Source organism: Chiroxiphia lanceolata, chromosome 2 (assembly GCF_009829145.1).
Source record: "Chiroxiphia lanceolata isolate bChiLan1 chromosome 2, bChiLan1.pri, whole genome shotgun sequence".
Classification (NCBI taxonomy): Eukaryota; Metazoa; Chordata; class Aves; order Passeriformes; family Pipridae; genus Chiroxiphia; species Chiroxiphia lanceolata.
The window spans coordinates 5,805,696-5,830,233 of record NC_045638.1 but is presented as its reverse complement, the minus strand read 5'-3'; the positions used below and the strand labels follow the sequence as shown (position 1 = coordinate 5,830,233).

At 44.0% G+C, this 24,538-nt stretch overlaps 1 protein-coding gene across 6 annotated transcripts in view; it reads right to left on the bottom strand.

The window, feature by feature from the left end:
* Positions 1-22,223, bottom strand: part of AGPAT3 (1-acylglycerol-3-phosphate O-acyltransferase 3) — an 89,745-nt gene extending 67,522 nt beyond the window's left edge. For 2 of the 6 annotated variants that reach the window (XM_032678383.1, XM_032678385.1), the window contains exon 1: positions 21,998-22,223. The gene's annotated coding sequence lies outside the window, so the exon portion shown is untranslated. Of the gene's footprint in view, positions 1-4,663; positions 5,102-21,997 lie in introns of those variants that run through there. The other 4 variants (XM_032678381.1, XM_032678384.1, XM_032678382.1 and 1 more) reach the window with 2 other exon arrangements.
* Positions 22,224-24,538: the final 2,315 nt, after the last annotated feature.

Genomic DNA, 24,538 nt, shown 5'->3' with positions numbered 1-24,538 from the left:
ATCTAACTTCAGAGAGCTGCAAGTAACCCGACCTTTTAATTTTTCCTAATGCTTCACGTGTGTCCCATCAGTGGCATTTGAACGTTTTACTTATTTGTTCCTTTCCTGCACAGAAGAAAAGAGCTTTCAATCTGCATGAAAGACGATGCCTTGGGTGCTCCCCACGGGCCTCTTATTTATTGTTCACTGTAACTTCTTTCTCCTGCTGGCGACTGGAGGCTCATTCACCAGATTTCTGTGGTGACAAGTATAATAACAGGCAAGCAGGTATCTCCTACTGCATCTCTGGACACCTGCTCTGAAAGAGTTTTCTGTTCCTGCACACTGTTATTTGAACACGTGAACGACCTTTCCAAGGCAAGAGCCAGTTTTCCACAGAACAGGGGTGGTGTGACTGTCAAACTGAGGGGTGGTAAAAAAGCACTCATTCTCCTCAAATATCTTCCAGCACTACCTTCATGAATTGAAAGATCAACAGCCTCCAAGGCTTATTTCCAGTCCTGTGAAATACAAGGCTTAAAGCAAATAGGACCTTACTGTTGTAGTACAAATAAAACCATTATACTCCACCTATCTATTAAGATTTTAATAATACAGAGACCTGTGCATGACTGCTGTTGGTTTTCTCACTGATTTTCTTCCAGGTGAGCAAAAGGATTACTTTGCCCACAAAAACCTACATAGGAACCCAGGAAAGCAATGCAGCAGCTTTTTTAATTCTAAATGCTGAGCCACTGAAAACAAAGGGAGGGCTCTGTGTACACAGCTAATTCCCAGAGACTGGTGAGACTCATGACTTGGGATCGTTGCTCCCTCCAAAACCAGCCTGAGGAGTAGAACCATACTAACAGCCTTCCACTATTTGCTCAATGGCTTTCAAACCTGTCAGTCCCTCTATCCAAAAGGCATAAAAAATTAGGTCTTGGGGAAATGGTGAAGAGGAAAACATGCACATCATCAGATGCTGGGACAGTCCTTAAAACAGGGGCCTGATGTAGCTGGTCCAAACAGGAGATGGGGTTATCATGCATTCACAGCTCCATGTCCAGTTCTGCCTTCAGTAGCTCAAGGATTATGTTCACAGACTAAAAAGTGTGTGTGGAAGAGCTTCACAAACACTTTCAACCACCAGAAAACAAGTCTCCAGCAGGAGACTCAACAAGGACAGATGTTTCAAGTTTAAAGAAAAAAAAGCAACCAACCAGAACAAACAGACAAACTCGGTCACAGTCGAAGTTGCCCCATGGAAGCAAGTTTTACAGCAGATTAAACCTCAGCTGCTGGAACTAAAGCTTGGTAAACAAGAGCCATCAGCTTCTGGATGGAACTGAAAAAAAAAAAAATAAAATTCAGGTCACAAGCCATATACTTCAGCAAAAATCACCAGACCATGGAACAACTTGCTGAGGGCCAGGATAGTCTTCCTGACTAACCATTTCTTTAAATCAAGTTTTGAAGTTTTCCTTGAAGGCAAATTACAGCTTGCATACAGATTTATGAGACATAGGGGTAGCCTTGGGATAATTCCTACACCCTGTACTTTTGGATTGTGACTCGAGAAGCCAAGGGGTAGGTGTGCAAAAGGGCCGGGAAATGAAAAAGGGGAAGGAAAAGAAAGTAAGAGAAAGTACAGAAAAATATAGAGAGGGAAACAAAGAAACCATACTGATAATGAAGTAGAATGAGTAAAAGCAGCCTAGAAAGTGAAAGGGTATACAGAAATAAATTTATTTCTTTTAGTAGAAGATGCATGGGAGGAAGAAAAGAAATGGAACAAGAGAAAACAATGCTGTGCGGGAGACTGGGGCTGGAGAGGGGACATGGAAGGGCCACGAGGGAAACAACTTTGTTTGCTTGTTTTCTCAGACCACTGAGTGTTTCTAAAGTGAGTTTTCCATACAAGAGAACATGGCCCCAGCTGGCCACATGGCACTGTGACTGGTCTTGTGTTGGGTAGGCAGGACACAGTGCCACACAACAGAAAAATGCTACACCTAAAAATGCCCCCAGTCGCACTCACACTCAGCCTTACAGGTGAGAAATCCTTACACTTAGTGATCCCCCGTTCCAAGTGAAACATGGAAGCAGATGCTCTTTTAAACTCGCTGTATTCTTTTGCAAGCTGCCCTGACCAATGCAGCTGTGGTTCATTTACTTGTTTTGAGCTCCATGACAAGGTACAGCAGCGAAACTTTACCTGGACACCAGCTCTGTGGGGGATCAGATGTGTGCAGGTGTTGTGATCCATGCCAAAGGAAAGGAGACACCAGGTATAGGGACACATAAGCAAGGGACTACCTAGCCAGGCTCTTTCTACTGGCTTCTTTAAGCAACAACTACAGGATCAAGTAACAATAACCAAATTGAAAGGGTTTTGCCACATAATGGTGTAGGTTCAGAACTTTATAGTCAAGAGTAGCTGAGGTGGAAAACTATATAGGACAGATCAAAATGTACTGATTGATTCATTAGGCACAGAGGCTTTACAGCAGGCTGGTTTGTCTCGCTTACAGCTCTATCAATGAAACCAATCAGCCTCTCTGAACACAGTAAGAAAGTTTATTTAGGGCAGCACAGCAGCCTTCTCTCACCTCTGCTAGGCATGGGATGGTGCCTCGCTGGGGAAGGTGGACAGAGGGATCAATTCCCTCACCAGATCTAAGTTTACTCCTGCATTTGCTTTAAAAAAAACACATCCAGCAAAACACACAAACGGAAACTTCTGAGTAGATAAACACTGCATAAAAGCTTACACTTAGTGCAGCCGAGCACTATCAAAGGCAGAAAAAGGCAGAAAATACACACAGCATCATACATGTACACAAAAAACCATGAGCAAAAATTAACTTAGGGAAAATAAGCCTCCTAAAAGTCTTAGGGAAGTAAAAGCAGGCGGTTTTGGTACATCCTCTTTTGCTTCCAACTTATGTTTCATCCACACAGCTTCTTCTACTTGAGATTTAAAAAACAAAATATACACAAAAAAAAAAAAAAAAAAGACAAAAACCCCACAATAAACACAGACATTCAAAAACATGCTTCTCTTCCTCCATCAGTCCCACAGAATCTCTTTACAATTTGTGCAATACTACTCTGGATCAGCTCAGTGATCCTCACGCTGCATCAAGTGGTCCCAAGCAGTGTTCACTCTGGAGGTATCAGGAGGAGAGACAGAAAAAGACCTGCTAATGTATAGATAGACTTGAATGACTCCAGAATGACTCAAGGAGAGGGGAGTAATTCTTCCTGAACACTAAAGACAGCTGGCAATTTACTCATACCCCATGCAGAAAGACTTCTGAGTGTTCAACAGCGCAGTCAAAGAGATTTATTCCTTCTCGCGTGTGCCTTTCCCTGTGCTTCCATTTGCTCTGCTCCTGGGAGCTGCTCCACTACTTGTGTTAAAAGAGTATTCCTTTTTAATCTACCTACTGCTTTCCAGCTTAATTTCACAGCACGGTTTTTAAAATTTTAAACTCAAAGGGGGAAAAAAAAAAAAAGCAATCACATTTTGCTGTAGGACTCTAGCATTGTCCAAGCAAGAAAGTTTTAGATTTTTCCTTTCTCTGTATAAAATTCCTAAACACGAAGAAAGGCAAAGAAAAGAGATAAATGAACAGTCAAATCCTGAGAAATCAGTCCTCTTATTTTTATTTCAATTTGACAGATCTGGGTCCTGCAGTAAGACTGACTGCCTTCGAGCTCCACCAAAAAGATTCAATCACATCTACGTGTCAGAACTTTGTTTTCACACCTCCTAGTCAGCCTCAGCATAGGGTTAGATTTTCTCTCATTCTTATTTCCCAGATGCCACAAGAGGCTAAAATGGAACAGTAGAGTCACTTCCTACCCTCAAAAACTAAAAAGAAGTGAGATGCCACTCTACATCAATCACATTCATTTATTTCCACACATCATAGGAAGTAAAAGCTGTCTTATTATCCTCAGAGAAAGCAAAAATTCATATGTAAAGGCAACTTTTCCTAGGCAGATGACAGATCTAAAAAAGAATTGCTCTTTCAGGAATACAGAACCCATAAAACAATATTAATAACTAAAGGTTAAAATATTTACTGGCACATGGAAAATACAATTCCACACTGGCAGGGCATCCCAAGTGTAGCACATTCAGTGGTAAATAGATTAAGACCTCAAACACACTCCAGAGGTAACATGCAGGGGCATTGTAGTGATAGGACAAGGTGCAGTGGGTACAAATCAAAAGAGGGGAAATTTAGATTAGATGTTAGGAAGAAATTCATTACTGTGAGGGTGGTGAGACACTGCAAGAAGTTGCCCAGGGAAGCTGTGGATGCCCCAGCCTTGACAGTGTTCAAGGCCAGGTTGGATAAAGCCTTAGGCAACCTGGTCTAGTGGAAGGTGTCCTTGCTCACGGCATGGGGGTTGGGATTAGGTGATCTTTAAAGTCCCTCTCAACCCCTTAATATCCTATGATTCTATGATTACCATTTTTCTTTAAAAAGTTCCCAGCTTCACCTTGCTCCCCAGCACAACCATCACTTTAAAACACCAGATATCAAACCACTTATATCAAGATGAGAAATAAGGTTGCACAACTCTTCCTAGACAGCAGGCAACCCTGCAGCACCAGAGACCTGCAGCTGCCCGGCAGAGAGGTCCATAGGAAGCATTTCTGGCTTACCCACCACAGGGAATGCTGCTCCAGGAGCAGAGGAACCACACGCTGTCCAGATGGGTCCGGGACCTTCAGGCACAGCAGAGAAGCAGCTTCTCTGACTTCACTAACACCTTCTCCTCACACACCTCAGGCTCAGTGCCCTGAAGAACTGGCTGACTCCACATTCATGCCTTCTCCTTAATCCAGGACTCTTCTACAGATGGAGCACCTCACAGTATCACCAGCACAACACACAGCTGGTGAGATCCTTGCGTGTTTGCACACCCTGCTGCCCCCCCAGACGTGTCCAGAACACACAGGTATGTCCAAAGATTAGGAAGGCACTGCTAAAACAGCCAGAGCACATTTAGAGAGGAGCAACAAGCACGTCCTGACCCTCACGTGCAAACCACCCCTCACGTCCTTCACAGGCCCAGCCGCGATCTCACGTTGCTTAAAATATAAATAGTGCCTGGAAAAGTCACATAACCAGGGCAAAGTGCACAGGTAAAGCAAACACACAAATGCCCTCTGGACCTCTGACCGTATTTTTTTTTTTTTTTCCGGTCACAAGGAAGGGTTATGATTCCTCACAAGTGCATTTTGCCAAGTGCCAGACTCAGCTTTCCAACCTGGTGTCCTGCTGCACTGCCCGGCCTCGACCAGCGCTGCAGGCTCTGCTGTTGCCTCCTTCCCAAGATAATTCCACCCCCTGGAAATATTCTCAGTCCCATGGCCAGTGGTTTGCCACGCCACAAAGCAGCATTTCCTTGCAACCCTCAAACACAATTTGAAATATTTATAAAGCACAGATTATTTACCCATTACGATGCTATATCACACTGTCCTAGCACTTTTTGATTTTTAATGTACATACCAGTGAATAGAATATATTTTGACCCATATACAGTGTACTGGCTGATTTTTAGAGAACGAAAAATAGGTAAAAATAAGCAGAACACCTTCTGAAATCCAAGTCATTAATTACAACTGCAACTAGCATTTGATGCACCCCAAAGGAAAGAATGTTTGCTTTCAGCAGTGCAATAACCTGGATTAAATATCATTTGAAGTGCTGGTCACTACAAAGACTGGCATGAGTTACTGATCTGGAGGGAATGTTTCTAATTATTTCATTCTAGGCTTAAGGCTCTGCCTATTGCTTGACTATTAGAAACAGACAATTCTGCTCCTGCCTTTCTCTTGGACACGAGAAAAAACTAAGAGAAAAAGAATATATACTTTAAAAAAACCCTTCTCCCCCTTCCACTGTAGCCCTTCCCTCCTGGAAAGGTATTTAAAAACATTAAATGCTTACTGAAAAAACTAAACAACAATAGACAGACACGCAAGGAGTCTTAAAAACTGAATCTTAGTGACCAAGTAAACTGCACCACCTTAATATCTGAGAGCCATTCAGGCATCAAGGACAACATTCAGAGACTCCTTGAACCTTATCTGAATGCACACCATTGCAGTGACTGCTTTTCAGAGGCTGGACTTTCTCCTACTATCCACACTAATCTTTCTTTCCACAGCTCAAGATGGTTGGCATATTTTCTGTTCCAAGGTGTTTTGCAACTATGGCCCTTTTATCTAAGCCCAAAACACTCTTTATGATTGATGATGATGATAAAATAATTATAAAAAAGCAGCTTAGTTCAGGACACATGCGAACCTTGAAATCAAGAGGACTTAAAGCATGTATCTGAGAGTTTTAGTGGATAAGAGTTTTAGTGAATAACAGAAGATTGGAAAGCACAGAGGTGCAAGGAGTTTTTGCTAGGGAACAACTTTGCTCTTCATATGACAAATATTTTTCCAAAGCTGGTAATCTCCGGAGATGTTTTCTTTTGTTTCTTTAGAACATCAGAGTTACTACAGAGCTATCACATAGTGTTACAATGTATTATTTATGGAAGTACTGTGCTAAAGGACAGTGGGAAACTAGGAAAAAAAAATAAATCTCATTATACCAGTCACTACCTTACTCCTTCTGCCTTGATCACAGCAGAAATATGGTATTTCACTAAAATGGGTATGACACCACAGGCCAGGAATAGGGGAGAAACCAAGCAACCAGACACTGCACTGCTCAGCTGCCTATCAACTATTTAATGCATAATAAAAAACTTGATCCCAACAACAACAAAATTAATAAGGTTTACAGCACGTGCATTTCCACTGGTATCTGTCTTTCAAGGCAGAGTATTCACACTCCTATGCACCTGCATTTTTGCAGTGTTCTTTTATTATAGATTACTCTGAGACTTTAATTTCAGGGTGATTTTAGAGTCTTACAGCCATGAAATTACATCTTCATGAGAGTCAAATAATCTCCAACTGAATTCATACACTGAGCTAAGGGTGTATTTGCATATTGGCACTTGAAGGTTTTGGCTTTAAACGCACACACAGACACTGAGTCAGGGAGATTGAAAAGATGGCTGAGGTTTGAGGAAAAGTCTATCCCTTATGAATGCTTCCAGTTTAATGGGCAGAGAAAATCTGCTCCTTGAAATTCTCACCAACGCTTATGGAAGAGATCTGGGTTTCTAAACATAGGTGCCAAGAGCCATTTTTGGATGTTTCCAAGATACATCCACAACATCCACACGGGACTGGCAGACGCCACACCAGACCATTGGGAAACTTATACCCTTTGAGAGTGGTGGCTCCAGGCCAGGAGAAACACTCTGGAGTGCCTAAAGGGACACTACATGTTCATTACATTGCCCCACTAGCCTCTAAAGCATTTAATTAAAGCAGAGAAGATTACAACCAATTTTAGAACCAGCCTGGCCCCTCCACCCCATCCCCTTCCAGCCAGTTCATTTGGTGGATGGCCACACGATTTCAGCGTGCAGACAAAAAAAAAAAAAAGCTGCTGTCTCAATGTAAATATTTTGAATACTTTGCAGTTTGACAAATAACTGAAGAAACTTTTGAGAATAGTGACCATGAGAGGAAGAGCACATAATAACAAACCTGAGCTGCACAGAAGTCAAATAGAAGACAGGAACAGGAAAGGTCTAGGGCTTTCACAGCGCATCGAGGGATTTATAATGCTATTTCCCTCTATTGCTTTGTGAGACATCGTGGCAGTTTCTCTTTTTATTAAAACAAAACAAAACAAAAAAAAAATCAGGTTCCAGTATGGAAAAGCATACATTATGAACTCAACCCCCCCAGTTTTTAGATATCAAAGACGTTAACTATACACATTAACTACCTGGTATGAACACTTGACACTTTTGGAAAGTGTCTGCCTGCACAGAGCCATCCTCTTCTCCAAGGCCACTGTGATTATTAATGGGAACCACCATGATATGGTGAACAAAAGTGACATAATCATGGTTTAGACTCCAAGTACTCTGCCTTAATTTACTTGAGTGTTTTATAAGTTTACTCAGCTCAGTGGCAGGACTTCAAATTTCGAGTTCATACTGGGAATAAAATAGGTCAAAACAAAACACATCCAAGGCTGATCTACAGAAAAAAAACCATTAAGCCAAAAGGAAATGGCTTTGTTTCCCTTTGGGCTTTATTACTTTCCCCAATGCTTTTCTGTTAGTCAAAAGTACATTTAATACAAAACAGAAATTAGCGTTCAGGAATCTGAAATGAAACCATGTCAGAAAAGCCAATTTTTACCAATGGGGAAAGATGACTGGTAAAAATTAGTTTGAACACTTCAATTCTTCCAAGTTCTATTGTGAGCAATAAAAATTCTTCCAAGTTCTATTGTGAGCAACTAAAACATGCCCATACAAAATGAATCAGCCTCGACTGAAATTTGATTTTTGACCCGATTACATTCTTCTTCCCGAAATAACTTCTCAACAAACTAAAAAGGCTGCAGTCAAGAACTGGCCAATATAACCAGAATCTTTAGCGAGTTTGCACAGCTCCCTCCTCTCGCAGAAACTATCACTTCCAGCACAAGAACTGCAAAGCTGTCTCTGCTAAGTTAACATCTGAACAAGTTTTAACACAGGATTTCTATATAAATTATGACTGCATCCAGACCTGAGGCAGAAAAGTAGGACTCTCAAAAAAAGGATAAGATAATGCATCCTAAAAAAATGGGCAGCAGCTCTTAAACGCCTCTGAGAGCCTCTTGCCCTGTGACACAGCAGCACAAAGTGCCTCAGTGGAGTAAAGGGGGGGAAGAAGCAGCAGAAACAACTCCATGAGTTCCTGGTGGAGAATACAAAAAAAATTTGACAAACAGCAAATTCAAGATGTGGCAGATCCCAACAAGCAGTTAAGTGAGGCCAGGAGAGATGCGCTGCAGGGATCTGGAACAAGACAAGGCAACAGGGAGTCCCAAAAAGTGACAGCTTGAACAGATCAACCTCCACAGGCCCTCAACACTCCCACCCACCCACTCCTCTCTTTCAACCCAGAGCACCCCCTAAATCCACTGGTTCATAGATTAAATAAAGGCAGCATCTGCCCAAATGTGGACCTGTGACATTCAGGTCTGCTGGTTGCCTACACAATGTGCTCAGGGGAGAACAGCAGCTCCCACTCCACAGCATCATAACATAAATCCCAGAAAAACCAGGAACAGGTAAAGGCCATTTTCATTCCCTTCATGCTCCTCCTCTTTCCTCTCTTTTCCCCATATACATCTGGTATAAAAGAAAAATGGTTAGAGATACAAAAAGAAAACCTGGTCTAAGTCCACTGGAAGCACAGAAATGAAAAACACAAAAATTAAACATTGCTACTTCATCTGTCATGCAGTGCAGCGTTAAACTTACCTTTTCATTACTGTAATTTGGCAACTGATTCTAAATGCTTAAAAAAGTGCCCTGACAAAACCCACAATAAGTGGGATGAAACAAGGAAGAGGAGGAGGAGGAAGAGGAGGAGGTGAACAAGAGAAGATTATACCAAGAGATCAAGATGAGTTGGAGATGCATGAATTCACCTGTCTGAGAAGATCCACCCTCTTCTAGAAACGACATGCAAGTTAAGGTTACAAGCATAAAAACCTCAGTGTTGGGAAAAAATCCCTACTTTGTAACCAAGTTCTAGGTGCTTGACACTGCTGGAACTTGTTGAACACAACTGCTGTGAGACAGACACCTCAGCAGAGAGGACCTGTATCAGTGCAGTGGGGGTTTTAATTTGTGTAACAGTTATTTGCAGGTTTAGGAGCACATGGCTCATGAGGACTCACTGGCTACCTGGGGCAAACATAAGAGCAGGTAACTGGCTTTCTGCTGCTCATGCCCTCTCACACATGTAATTCCATCAGGTCTGTGACCTCCAAATACTACATTATCTGCAAGAGACAGAGTCTCTCAAGACAGAGGGTCCATTTAACCCAACAATGACATCCAAAATGCTTCCAGTGGACAGAACCCCATCTTAACGCTGTTCTGGAATTAAGGGAGAAACATAGCAGGGCTCCTCTCTCATAAGAGCATCTGGCGTTTTAAAACCTAGCACATTAAAAATTCCCCCAACACCTTTTGAGTCATTCACCAGAGGCTCAATTTATCTTAGTTCTGTTTCTCCTACCTAGGCACAGGCTCCATACTCAGTGACAGGAAGACTGAACTTTCCTTGTGGCCATAAGGAGGCAAGTTCTGTCTCATTTACATGAGAGATACACACACTTTGGGCGAGTTTTTCAGACACAGTTGACGACAGCTCAGCACTGCTGAGGTTACACACTGGCCATTGCTGGGGAGAGAACTCAAGGAACAAGATGCTCCACATTTCCTTGCGTGGACTGCCTGTGTTTTACCAACACGCAAAGACCATATGTCCTGCCAAATAATTTTAGGCATACCACGCATAAAAGAAATCATTTCAGGAAGCTGGATGGTATTTCTTTTCTGTTCACACAGAGTGACAGACCATCACAGTCCATAAATTTTCTGGTACTTTGTCTCAAATACTTGCTAGCAAAGCATTTGTCAGTACAGGCAGCCAGGAGCTTGACTCAGATTTTAATTCACTGCTAATCATTCTGCAGAACTACTTCAGCACCCACCAGGTTCGTGCAATGGCTGCAATACCAAAAGGCTGCAACACAGTCCAAAAGGACTGTGTTGTAGAGAGAACCAGCACTTGCATTTAAATTCCGTGGGCACATACTGGCCACTGCTGAATGAGGTTTACCCGGTCTTTCAGCTTTTGTTTAGTGCCCTCCATGCATTCCTGGTAATTACAGCTTCTGGTCAGAGGGACTCTAAGGTACTTTGGCTGGTCATCAGGAATTAATTTTGTGCCACAGAAACTCACTGAGAGCCAAATGGTTGAACAAACAGCAAACCAAAGGCAACCAGAACCATGGTCATTCCGGTAGCTGAGTTCAGGCACCAGTTTTGAAGCAACATCTCCAAGGCTTTGCTCTACCTTCTGCATGGAACACACATGAACTGCAAGTGAATTGTTTCACACGCTCCAAGAGGAAGTTATGAAGCAGCCACTAATTGAGAGGACTTCTTGTCAGAAAAGCAAAAATACCAATATCCTTCCCAGGGTCACTCGGTCTGACACACATAATGATCAGTGTTGCCTCGTGCTGGAATTCACAACATGTGAGGCTCCTAGAGTGGAGCAGGCTCAGAGCATAAGTCTCTACCAAAATAAAACTGAGTGTCTGCAGCCAAAGGAGATTTCAAAATGTCACCTAACCCGGCTGCCCCCAACCTTTGTCAGTAAAGTTTCTCCATCACCTTTTGCTTCTCTTCATCTTGACCACTGATTTCTTGTCCCCCACTCCCTCATATCTTTTTTTTTTTTGCACAGCAACATAAGAGATGAGTAGGGAAGACCAAAACTTACATTTTTTGGATTGTCCCTGCCCCTTGTCCACATCTCATAAAGGTACATTTCTCACAGGAGATCCTGCACCCCAGTCCCCAGCGCAGAAGCCCCAAACCCCAACTCTTCCCTGGCATCTGCCAGAATCTTTTCTTCTTTGAGTTCCTTTCAGCAACATGGATTTTACAACTCCTATTTGGCAACGGAAAGCGTTTTCCAAAGTTTTCCAGCTCTCCATTCTGCATCCTAAATCCCCACTCTACAGCAGGCACAGACAGCAGTTCCCTCCTTCCTCCTCTTGCAGCAGGCTTCCACATGTTCTCTACGTAGAACTATCCTGATTCTTTAAATCTTCCTTGTGGTAATGTTTCCTAGACATCTCTGAATTTTTTCCACTCAATTTTTCTTACAACTTTGTCCACAAGAAATGGTGTTTCTTAAAAAGCAATACTTCCAGCTGCACACCACAGTCCAGCTCACGCCAAGGAAAACCATCTTGCAGGGGTGTGTGCGTGTGTGTCCCCATCTAGGGTGCTTGACTTTTTCTTTTGGGGTCAGAGAGAAGGGAAGGGTTTGGGGTTCTTGGGTGATTTTGTTTTGTTTTGTTTTTTTCAATCACCTAAGACTGACTCACATTCAGGTTTCAAACTGCTAAGTGGAAGTACTGTATTTTTTGTTATTGTCAAAACAGAAATACAAGCAAGTCTAGAGCTTTCTTTCCCCTTAGATGTTTTGCCACTCACTGTGTTAATGGACAGCATTAAATAAAAGACTCCAGAGCAAATACAGAGGCACAAATGGTATGACCAAAAATTGAGGCAGCTGTGGTTGATTTTCTTCAAAGAGAAGGATCAAGAGTATCAGCAGACTCCTCCATTCCAGACTAAACTGCAACCCCACTAGAAATGATGGTGCCAACCTTTTTTTCAGTGTTGATACTCCTGCTGAACTGGGGAAGAGCAAAGAGCCAACTAGGTGGGAAGTTAAGCAGCCAGTTTTCTCTGATCTCTGACAAAATGCTCCTACCCAGGAGTACTCCACTATTCCACTACTCCCTTTGCTGGATCAGGCAGAAACCTAAACACAGAAGAACATGGCTCCATTTCCTCTTTAGAGCCCCAGATCTCAGGAAAGTTAATGCTGACCAAGAAGAAAAGAACAGGCCTGTGGGAGAAGGAGGGCAGGGGAGAGGAAAGGAAAGCTCTAAGTTGGTTATTTTAGGTCACCCAGTAAAACCAAAGCATCTGTGTAATGCTGCAAGGTTCACATTTAGAACTAAATTCATGAGGTTCAGAAAGGGAGCTTCCAAACACCAGAGCATGCTTCAGACCACTCTTAATGCTTTTTGGCCTGAACCCATCACCTTAAAAGCCAGCAATTTTTTCACCAAGCCCACCTCTCCCACATACCTCCCTGTCACAGGGCAACGATGTAACAGGCATTTCTCACCAAACAAATTAAATCCCCTCTTTCTTGAAGGAGAAAGGTCAAGAGGATGAGGGCACCACACTTTTTTGAAAAGGACATTAAATAATTATGCTAAACCACGTATCGGCACAAATTAAAGAGAGACAGGAAAATGCCTGCTTTCAACTTGCTTAAATATTCAATTAAAAAAGCCATCTAGGCAAAGTCTTATTAAAATAAACCAACTACGGAAATGCTTGTTAAACCAACCTGAAACCCACGTTCTTTTTGGATGTTCCTCCATTGAGAAGGAAGTCTTCTCTCTGCCATTACAAAACCAATCATGTCCTCAAAGGGTGTGCCTTCCTTCACGGCAGCAGTGAGCGGTGTGAAGAGCAACCAGCGCTGATTTCGTACGCGCCACCAAGCGCGGCAAAGCTTCTGCCAGCTTCCCTTGTACAGAAACACATCCTCCTCCTTCCTCAGGCCCAGCCAGCCAAGTTATCCACAGATAACCCTCCACAGTAGTTCACAGCTTCCTCTGGGATCCACCAAGACAGCTTTGGAATCGGTGCAGATGGACGCAAAGCACAGCCTTTCCACCCGCAACGCCTTGCAGGAAAACCGAAGGTTCAGCCTTCAGACCAGACCTACCATACGGGTGCTTGAGAAAACCTTGAGATCACTGCACTAGTAGAAAACGTTTAAGGTTTAGGACATGAAAAAAAATGGATGAAATAAAAACAATGCCAGGAAAAAAACCCAAAATAAAAGTAATACCACTTTGTTTTGTTGCAGAGAAAAGTATAGGCTCTCTACCTAAATGAGATAAGGCCCATAGTGGGTTGCACACAGCAAGTCCTGTTGATTCAATGATGAACACTATCTGTTTTTCACTGTGAAATATAACCAAGATGATGCTGTGAATACCTCAGAACTCATCAGCACTACTTTGGTCAGCTCTTGTTCCCCCATATGAAAGCCAATACATCACTTCACAGTGTACTGGAGCACGCCAGAAAAAATATAGTACACAGACTAAAATGAAACCTTTCAGTGAAGCTTATTTCCTTATTGGTAAGTTGCTGGCAAAAGCTTCAAAGTTGTTTTTTTTTAAAAAAAAAAAAAAAAAAGAAAGAGAAGTACCATCTAGAGGGCTTTGGTATAGGCACAGCTGCAGGCACAAGAGCTTGTCAGCAATATATATCTAACAGCATAAGGATACATACATATTTAATGGACATATCTTCATTCTAAGACTACATGCTCCAAAAACTTTTACCATAAATTAAGTTACGGTCCTCAATTCACAGCCACAGCTACAGCTGCAACAAGCAAGCTGAAGCAATGCCATTTTTAACCAAGGCTTTCATTTCAAATGCAAGGCTGAATGCCCTTCCTAGGGCTCAGCAGGACCCAGGCATCAAACAAGCACATCTGTACCAGGTCAGAGCCAAAGTCCCATCTCAAGACATGTCCCTGGCAGCAGACAGCAAATGATGGTCAGGGAAGAGCAGAGGACCAGGGTTAGTGCACTGTGACCCTGCTGCTGCCTAATGTCCCAGTATCTGGTGATCTGCATCCAAGGAACTTCAAGGTAGAAGAAGTGCTTCTGCCTTCTTAAGTTCAGCTTAAGACCCGTTGTTATAAGGCTGTTGGGCAATGAAGGCAAACTCTGTCCTTCCAGAGTGGGCAGAAGGAGAGGGTTCACTGAGTGTTTTCTGATGAGTATTAGGACAGAAAAGCTTGAAAGGAATCTAGCAGTGTTTGGCAGTGATAGGTCTCGTACCATCACAGAAGGACACTGGACAAAAACACGACTGGAGAGTTAAGCCAGACAGTTCAGCTTCCATCGTCAGAAACAACTCGACTTGAGACAACAAAGGAAACTGAATTACTCAAAGTACATCCTATTTCAGATTAAGCCATCTCAGTTCTTAAAGAAAGCACACAAACATCCTTGCCACAGTATGAAATACGTCTGTTTTCAAGTAGTTGCCCTCTCCACGGGTAAGAGCAATACCACACGCAAATTCAACGTGAAAACCATTTACGAGTTTCAGAAAAGTTAATTATGAGCAGAGACTGCTAAAAGGCATGACACTCTCCCCCTGCCATGGGCTGGCCAGGAAAGCAAAAGAAAAAGACAAGATTAAAAAAAAAAGTCAAAATTCCAAAAGCCACCTCAATCCCATGACTCCAGAGATAACATTTCACTGGAAATGGAGATGAATAAGGATCTGGAATCTGGATCAAATTCCCATTGCTACTTATACTTTTAGCTAAATGTACTTTATAGGTAAGGTAAATTAAAAATAAAAAAAAAACCACCTTGAAATAAATACAGGTGAGAGCCTCATGCTCCCTAGGAAGAGAGAGGTCCAGCCCTCTGTACCTTGAGTAACCCCAGGAAGCAGTCTGAGGAACCAGAGATGTCACGTCTCCTGTGGCCACCAGAAGGAAAAACAACATTGCTCAGTGGCTGGTTTGGGCCACAGCCTCTTCACTGACCTCAGGAAATTAAAAGCTTTCTTTCCCTTTGCTGTCGGCCCTCTTACAATTCAAACCTGGCTGGTTATACAGTTAATAACCCAAGGGCCATAAGTACCAGAGATGTGAGAGGAGAAATTCAGCTCAGAGAGGCTGTTAGGGAGACCAAGACTTCAGAAAGGTACTTGGAACAAGAGGTCCCACAGAGAAGTACATGCTTTGCAGCATAATGTTGGGTCAATCAGTCACAACTACAGCTGGGAGATGAGCACTTGCATTAGGCATTAAATATGTGTCAAACCTACAGTCAAACCTCCTATCTCTGCTCAGAGGGGAGAAAAACGTTCACACCAAAACCTGTTGGAAGGTTTCCAGCCAGGTTAGTGGGTTTAAAAACCTACTTTTACCAAACACACTGATTGTAGTTGTGTTATTTAACAGTATTTGCTGTTAGCAAAATTTGGGTCCATAGGCAGTCTAGCCTATATCAGTACCAGGAACCTGAAGGCTGACCTAGCCAGGGAAGACTGAAAACTGATAACAATAAAGCATGACACGAATTATGTCAAGAGGAAAAACAGGCTGCTTTTGAACCAGCATGAAACGCACAACATTTCCACCCTTGTGTTCCCCTGAAAAGACCAAATCTGCATTTGAAGTACCAACAACTTTGAATCTTCAGAGGAAAAAAAATAAAGCGTTCTTTGCGCAGAGTCAAGCTTAGGCAAATCTTGCAGCAGTAATTACAGACACTGCCTCCCCAAGCCATCTGCTGTGGCTTTTATAACTCCTGGAAGGGCAGCAGGCAGAGCTGGTGGAGGAGAAGAGGAGACACACATATCTCAGCAGCCAAAGCCAAGCTGCGCAGAAAAGCTGCGACACCGGTCAGACCCAAACAGGAACTTACATCCTGGTTATCCAAACCTCCTTCAGCTGGCAGATACTGCTGGTGTTCATGTAACAGCTGGTTCTGCAGCCTTTTCAGATAAAAGGGAGTTAGGAGGTCAACCTTGAGGCAACTCATCATCCTAAGCAAGCCCAGCCTGGCACAACTCCAGTGGGAAGCGTCCGACCAGGACCTCATCCCATTAATGAGCAAACTTGTGCTCTGAAGTCAGTCTGAGCAATCCAACTTTCACATGCAAAAGAACATTACAGACACCAGCAAGGCCAACAACTCCACCCATCTCTCCTCCCAGAAGTGATGCCAGTAACATGGTCTAAATAATTTAGAACAAGCTAAATCCATCCTTCATCGGGACACGTAGGTTCCAGCCTGATGTTGATGACCACCTGCATGCTGATGACCACTTCATCTGCAAAATGTTTTCATCAGCACAGTTATGGCCAGAAGAGGCAGCAAGACACACTCACCCTAACCCTTGCTCACACAACCACACGTTTTCAGGAACAGGCCAGGCCCCAGGCACGCTGCAAAACCCACTGTCCTAGTACAGCTGGAGACAATGCCGATTAATTGTTTTGCCATCCATACAAAATTACTACAATACTCACTTCATAGGGTTGTCACAAGGATTATTTAACAGCTCTGAAGAGCTTTGAAGAAGAAATAGAGGCTATTGTTCTGAGAACCATAGAATCGGGAACAATCTCACATGAATTTTGCATGACTGTGCATGTGTGACAGTTGCAGCACCAACAGATTATTTTTCTCCACAAAAAAACCCAAAAACCTTACAGTAGCTCATTTACTGTGGGCAACACTTTAGTCAAAAATGTATTTTGTTTTGCTTGTTAATATATCCTAAATAGCTATCAAACTTTGACTATTTAATTAATAGATTCAGGTACTGTTTCTAGTCTCTCTTAATTAAGGGAAACATCGCATTTTTTACAAAGAACTCAGTTTAGGCTGTCAGGGCTTCTAGCATGCACACTATAATTACCTAAGTATTGCCAACACACAAGAACAACAAGAGGGGAGAAAAAGGAACTAAAAATTTGACTGAAACCTCCTTTAATTTACAGCAAATTAGAAAGTCCATCTGCATGGAGAAGAGGTGCTACACACAGTAAGATTCCAATGTCACACTGCTTATGCCTGACCATTACAGAAGTCTTAACATTGATGCAGAAACATTGTAAAGGCTTTTAATAGGCTTTTTTTTTTTCATGAATACACAGGCATTGGATTTTAAGTGCTCTGCCATGCACTCCAATCCACCTCATCTGTATGGGAAACTTCTACCATTTCACTCCAAATGTATAAGAAATCTTTATGCCCTTTCATTCTCGTAAAGCACAGGGAGATCAACATTTGCCTCAAGTATAAGCATTTTCTTTTTTTCCTCAGCAGTCTCAAACTCCAGCAGTAATCACAATTAGGCAAAGAGGTCGTACCCAGAGCAAAGTCGATTTGGCTGAAAAAAAATACCATTTCCACTACACAAAACTTCAAATGATCTTTAAACTCTTTGGGGCATAAACCACATCTTTTGTTTGGAAAGCAAACGCCACGTCATTGATACTACTGCAAGATAAATTGCAGTATTAAGACTAGTCAGCACACCAGCGTTCATTCTCCATCCAAGAGGAAACAAAGTTTCTTCTCTTCTATATTTCATCCTAGTTCTCTGCCAAGGAACCGGAACCTATGGGGTGCACAAAAAATGCAGCATTGCAAGTAGCAAGTTTCACAAAGCCTTGGTCCCAAGTTCCCGATTCCTAGGGGAGGCAGCATTTCAAAATTAAGGGCCTGCTCTCCCTACAAGTGATATGCCTTGGAATAGCAATGAGACTGGGGAGGTGTCTCAGAGATCAACAACTCCAGAAAGGTCAGGGTGCCAAGACAACACTGGACTCCTCACAAAACACAGGCATGAAACAGAAAGGTGAGTCTGATCGTCTCCTTTGCCTGTCAGTCTGGTGGGAAGCATCCTCATGTAGTCTGAGCTGTACATCATTTCAGTACAGCTTTCCTTGCCTTTTCCCTGGAAGATATCATAACCTCCACCTAGCACTTCCTCAGTTATGCAGCAGGCTAACCTGGCACAGCTGGTCACCACACTGTCCCAAAACTGTTTGGGTTTCGCACGGGTTTCCAGTCAGAAAAAAAGGAGCCCCTGTGGCTCTCAGTCCCTTTGTACAACATTGAATACCTGTTTGGACAAGGACAAGAACTTAAGGTTCCTGCTTCCCAAGGCACATATTTCATCTACTAAACTGCACAGTTGTGCTGGTTACACAGCTAAAGGTACAGACCCAGCAGAAGGAGGAGATGCTGTGAAGGACTGGATCCAAAGGTAGCACTCATAGGTTGTTTTTTACAAAAAAGACCAGCATTCGTTACATCTTTGCTATAACTTGTGTGTAACACCTCTAAGTGCTCAGCTGCTCATCACTGTCATGTTTGCATACTCCTAAATGTGTCCAGACTCAAAGGCAAAGAAAATCTTAGGTAAATCATAAGTATATACTGATTTTAGAAGCATAAATATATATATATAAGCAAGTGTTCAATTCCTTTTTAACCATTTGAAATTTGGATCGCTGCAATTAATAAACCAAAACAGGAAACAGATTATTGGCTTGGTGCACCACCAAACAAAACACTTCCTAAATTATCCTAATTTTACCTACAGGTCCCTGTGTCCTAGTGATAATCAATCCCCCAACTCAGGTGCTGATTCACACCTGGAAACCTGACCATGATCATGCATCAGATGGCAAACTGGTTTTCATGTAACACATTTAAGAGTATGTTCATCAAACACACAACAGAAGCCTTGGGATTATTATTTAATGTTATTTAAAGTTGGTTAATACCAGAAGTAAACAAGAAATTTGGATAAAACTGTCACATTCTATTCCTTTCCTTTTAGTTTTACTAAAAAAGATGCTAGCAATTACTTATTAATCCTATCTCTTATTAAGAGCTACCCACAAGCAAGATCTCCCTGGTGCTACCCTGAAATGCAAGTGAAGACAGAGAATATTTATTACTGGTGGCTCAGCACCAGAAGGTAGTGAAACAGCCTGAGACACAAGGAAATTTTGAGTTCCCTTTGTTTTTTGTCATTTCTTTTGTTCTTCATCTCCGGATACTCAAGGTACCAATTGCCTAGTCACCTGGTCTTTGTTCAGGCACTGACTAAAATGAGACTATACATGCACCAACACTCAGTATGAACATTAAAAAAAAAAACACACCAAAAACCCACTGAAAAAAAAGGCCATTTTTAGCCACTGCAGATGATAACTATGTTTCTTCGCCAGTACCTTGGCCATTCCCTCCAGAATTATGGTCTCATGAGCTAGAGAAGCAAGACTGAATGCAACCTTTCTTGGTTTTTTATTGTATTTGCATAGAGTGCAGAAGCAACTTACCGTAATTTATGGCTACTGTAAATTTTGTGCAGGTGAACTCATTACAGTTAACAGCAATACTTTATTCACACCGGTTCCCCACAAAATGCGAGCCTCAAATCCAATTATTCCGTAACAGTTTTGTAAGTAAACAAAACACCGTTTAGGATTTGAAAACAATGCATCTTTCTGCTAACAGAGGCAGAAAGGAAAAAAAAAAACCAACAAAAAAACCCCAAAAACAAAACACCAAAGCTAGCACAGGACTATGCAACAATTTCATTTTGTAAGCAGATTATCACAGAGCAGAAAGTTTTAGCTCTGGCTGAGAAAAGAACATATACTCTGTGCTAGTAGAGTTCGCTGTATTTGTAAGTGGAATTTTGTTTTGTTTGTTAATGCACCTCTTCAGAGGCAAAAGAAACCACACAGAGAAAAGGGAAATAACATTCTTACTTCTGTCCAGCATTACCTCAAATAAAACTCATTCTGATTTCAGCCCTTTTCAGGTACAACTTGCACACTTTCAACAGAGCTATCTGCAATGCACTGTGAAAATGCACTACAAAGTTTTGATAAGTGGTCCTGCCATTTTAATCATGCTCAGCAGGGACAATCTGGTCAGGTGTTTTCCCTGTGCTTGTTGAATTCAAGCTATATTTGGAGACCAACTGTTCTCTGTCCTGCTTTCTCCAACTAAGTGTGTGCATAAGGGTGGAGAGGTGAAGGTGGGAATTAAGAGAGAAAGAGAAAACAAGACTCTCTTAAGAGTACATAAGACGGCCCTTAAAAAAGGCCAAAAAAGGTACTGACAGTAATGCACTTAATTTTAATTGTGAAGGTTTGGTAATGTGAAAGGGAAGAAGACTAGAGTACACAGAAGGGAACCAAAAGCCAAGGTTTCTGTGAAAGTTACAGGAAAGACCAGAACATTTATGATTGAAATCCAAGGTTCAGACACGTTCACAGCGCAAGTTGCTCTGTAACAGCCCAGTGCTCGGTGCTGCAAAGCAAGTTCACTGCAGGTCACAACTACAACTCCATTTAACCACATCATCTCATACAATGTTGCAAGAAAATGAATGGAAACTGTACAAGTTCTACTGGTTGCAGAAACAAACTTGGAAAAAAAACAAAACAGATACACCTATCTGTGATTACACTGAACATCATCCAAACGACCTGCAGTTCAAGCAGAGTCTCAAGTGAAGAGCGTCACCACAAAAGAAACAGTGCCAAGGCAAGTGGAAAGCTTTCCACTCTGCTCCCAAACATGCTTGTACATATCAGCAATTCACTGATGGCAAACATGCCATCTTGGACTCCAGCCTATTTCCCTTAGAGCGGGAGAGGGGAAAGGCCATGGAGTTTATTTTGGACTTGAAATGAACGAGTGAGATAAAATGATGAGCTAATGAGATTATTATTGCTTTGAAGAATGAGCACCAAGATTACTGGAAACTCTGCCATATCTGCTCTCTGCCTAATCAATGAGGAAACAAAGATTCAAAGAGGAAAAAATACTGGAGGGGAAGAATAGACAAGTGCAGCATCAAACAGGTAACACTCAGTCTCAACAAGAAATTCCCTTAGAATGCAGTGCACTAAAGGCTATAAGGGGATAATCAGCATGCTTATTGATTTAGATGCCTACACATTAGGTTAGCACCTTAATAAATCCATCAGCATCCTCTGAACAGAATCCAGGCATAACAGCATCCCATTTGGTTGCCGTTCTCCGATCAATAGGGTTTGCTCTTCTCCATTTTGCACTCGCAAGCCGTGCACCCAGGTACAGCCCGGCTCTTCTGAAACGGGCTTTCCTTCTTTCTTTCTTTTTGTTTTAAACCACTCTCCCACTTTTCGCCGATCCATCCATCCATCCATCCTTCCTTCCTTCCTTCCTCCCACCCTCCCCTGGCGCTCGGCGGAGAGCCCAGCCGCCCTCCCTCCCAGCAGCGAGCCGCCAGCCTGCGCCTCCCGGGACGGCGTCCATCTCACCCCGGATGGGCAGGACGCGTTTCCAGCCGGGACCATTGTGCCCTTTCCCGCACCGCCGCCGTCCCCCAGTCCCCCCACCCTCCCTCCCTGCCCCGGGTACCGCCCGCCGGCGCACAAAGCGCAGCGCCCGCCGGCGGCACCGGCACCGCCGGACCGAGCCGGGCTGGGCCCGGCAAGGCTCCTCCCGAGCCGCCGCAGCGGGGGCGGCGCGATGGGGCCTTTCCGAGAGGGGCTCCCGGCCGAGCCCCCCAAGGTGCGGGAGCGCCGAGCGGGGGATGCTGCCCCGGCCGCCCCGGGTCCGCCGCCCGCCTCCCTTCTCCCGCATCCCGGCGGAGCGGCACCAACCTGCAGTCCCCGCCGCCGCCTCCTCCTCCTCCTCCTCCTCCTCCTTGGGGAGAGCCGGAGCTGCCTGTGCCCGCTTCAGCCTCCAGCCCCCGGCGGCGGCGGGCTGGCTGCCCTCGGGAGGCGGGGAAGGGGCGAGCGGGGCGGGCGGCTGCGGGAGCGCCGCTCATTGAGTGCGGCAGCCCCAGCTGCTGTCGCCGCCGCTGCTGCTGCTCCCCGCAGCCGCTACTTCCTGTGCGGCGATGGTTCAGTTCCTCCCGGGCCGCTGGGGGCAGGAGAGCCGGGGGGCGGAGGAGGAGGAGGAGGAGGAGGAGAGGAGGGGGAAGGTCGGGTCAGATAGCGGGGGCGGCAGCGGGGCCGCCGCTGCTCCTCCCGCCCCGGCGCGGCTCCGCCCCGCACAGCCCGGCCGGGGCTCCGCGATGCGGGGGAGCCGCCCGCTCGCCCTCCGCGCCCCGCACCGCGGGCAGCGCCCATCGCCGCGGCCGAGCACCCCCCGGCCGGGGCTCCCCGGGGGTGGCTGTGGGACTGGAGTGCCCCCCGACCCCTCGGGGCCGCTCACCGAGCTCCTCGCGGAGCGCGGACCGTGTCCCTCCCGCCCGCCCGGCTCCGCATCCCGCGGCGGGGAGGGGAGGGAGGTGCCCGCGGGCCCGGCCCTGCGGGGCTGGGAGGGAGCGGGCGGCCGGGAGGGGTGAGAGAAGCTCCCGTACACAGGGATGGGGGGATCTGTGCGAGAGAAGGGCGGAGATGGAGCCGCGGGGGATCGATAGCGGAAACTCTCTGTAAAGCAGGAAACGGCCACGGAACGGTGCTGATAAATGGCACGGTCCCGGGGCTGGATGGAGGGGAAGCGGCGGAGTACCAGTTTGGTCCGCTTTTCAGAATAATTCTTGAGAGATAGCTGTTTTATTTGGAGTCTTATTCGTTCGCCTTACGAGGTGACAGGACTGCAGCAGCTGCGTCTGTCCCGGCCAGAGAAATTCAACATGGTGAGGCTTTTATGGGCGATAATGAGTTGGAATGGTCTTCCTCTCCTTTCTTGGATCGGCGTGAGGCAAAGCTTGGAAGCCACAACTTTTTATTTAAAAAAAAAAAAAGAAAAGTAAAATTGTAACAACAATTTTAAATATTAGTGTCTAGCATTATCCTTCAAACACCTTACTGATGCCACTAAATAATTAGGTGTACTTTCCAAGATGGTGAATGCTTGCAGCTCTTAAAGCTTTTTATTCAAGATCACATATTCATTACCCCTGACAGACAGTTCCTTTTATTTGGTTCTAGAATACAGATTTTGGGGAGACTAACATTAGGCAGTACAATGGAAAGACAGTGGTCATAGTGGTCTTTGAATCTTCACAATAAAGCAAATACTGCCCTCAGCAGCTATGGGAGACCTACTAAAAAAGTGCATTTACCTGTTGTTTAGGTTCCACATGTCCTCCCCTCTTTTGCCTGTGATATGTGACATTCAGAACATCATAACCTACTTCAGAAAAGTACACACGAGTAATATGTAAATATTTATGTTCTTTGTTTACTTGAAGTGCCAATAAATCCCTTTATTGCTGTGCTTTTACTGCCATCGCAGAACTCACTACTGTTTTCCAGTTGTAGCTGGGTTCTAGTACAAAGCAGAGATTCTGCCCTTAGGTTGGGTGCATATATTGCTTTTTCTTCCCCTTCTCTCCTCCAGCACAGCCTCTTGTTGGCAGTTCTGATCAGCCTCTAATGCTGCTCAGCCCATGCCTGGTTGGCCAACCACAAAATCTTTGGCCTGTCTCCTGTGCTGGTGTAGCTTTATAGCGGGCTGCCTTAAATTCCAGCAGCCTCCATGGCTTCCTGGAGAGCATCACAGATGATTTCAGTCCCTCACACAGCTCAGAATGGAGACAGGAAAAAGCAATTTAGCCTTCCTCTGAGAGTCCTGGTGCTGAGCCTCCTGTTCCTCTTCATTTTCCACATGGGCAGCACACACGTGTTTGCAGCTCGTTTCTTTCTGCACCTTCTGGATTTGCACAAGGATACACATAGAGTACAGCTTCCATTTTTCATCCCTGTGCACTTTAGTGTGCATCACAAGTCCTCTTCCTAATAAGAAATAGCTTATTCAAGGGAACGACCTAATAGAAGTAGCTTATGGAAGTTTGGTTGCAGAAATAGAGCATGACATCATTTCTTCAGTTCAGAAGAATATTCAGATTGTATCACTAACAGAAGGAAAGTTAAGCTTGCCTGACTTGTTTCTGCTTTACCCAAATTTTAACTACAGCAAAATATAAATTCCCTATATTACTTTATACTGGCAGCCCTACTTTGCAGTGCTTGTAGAGTTCAGTGAGAGTGTTGTGCATATAAGTCAAATGACCAAAACTAAAATCTGGAAAGATGGTGGATCCACAAGGTACTTTAGCATGAGAAAGTTAAAGAACAAAAAGAGAAAGGAAAGGAAGAACATTTTAACTTTAGAAATAAAAATTGTGAATATACAGGAACAGCATGAAAAAAAATCCCAAAGGTAGCACTATAAAGTTTGCCAGGAAATTA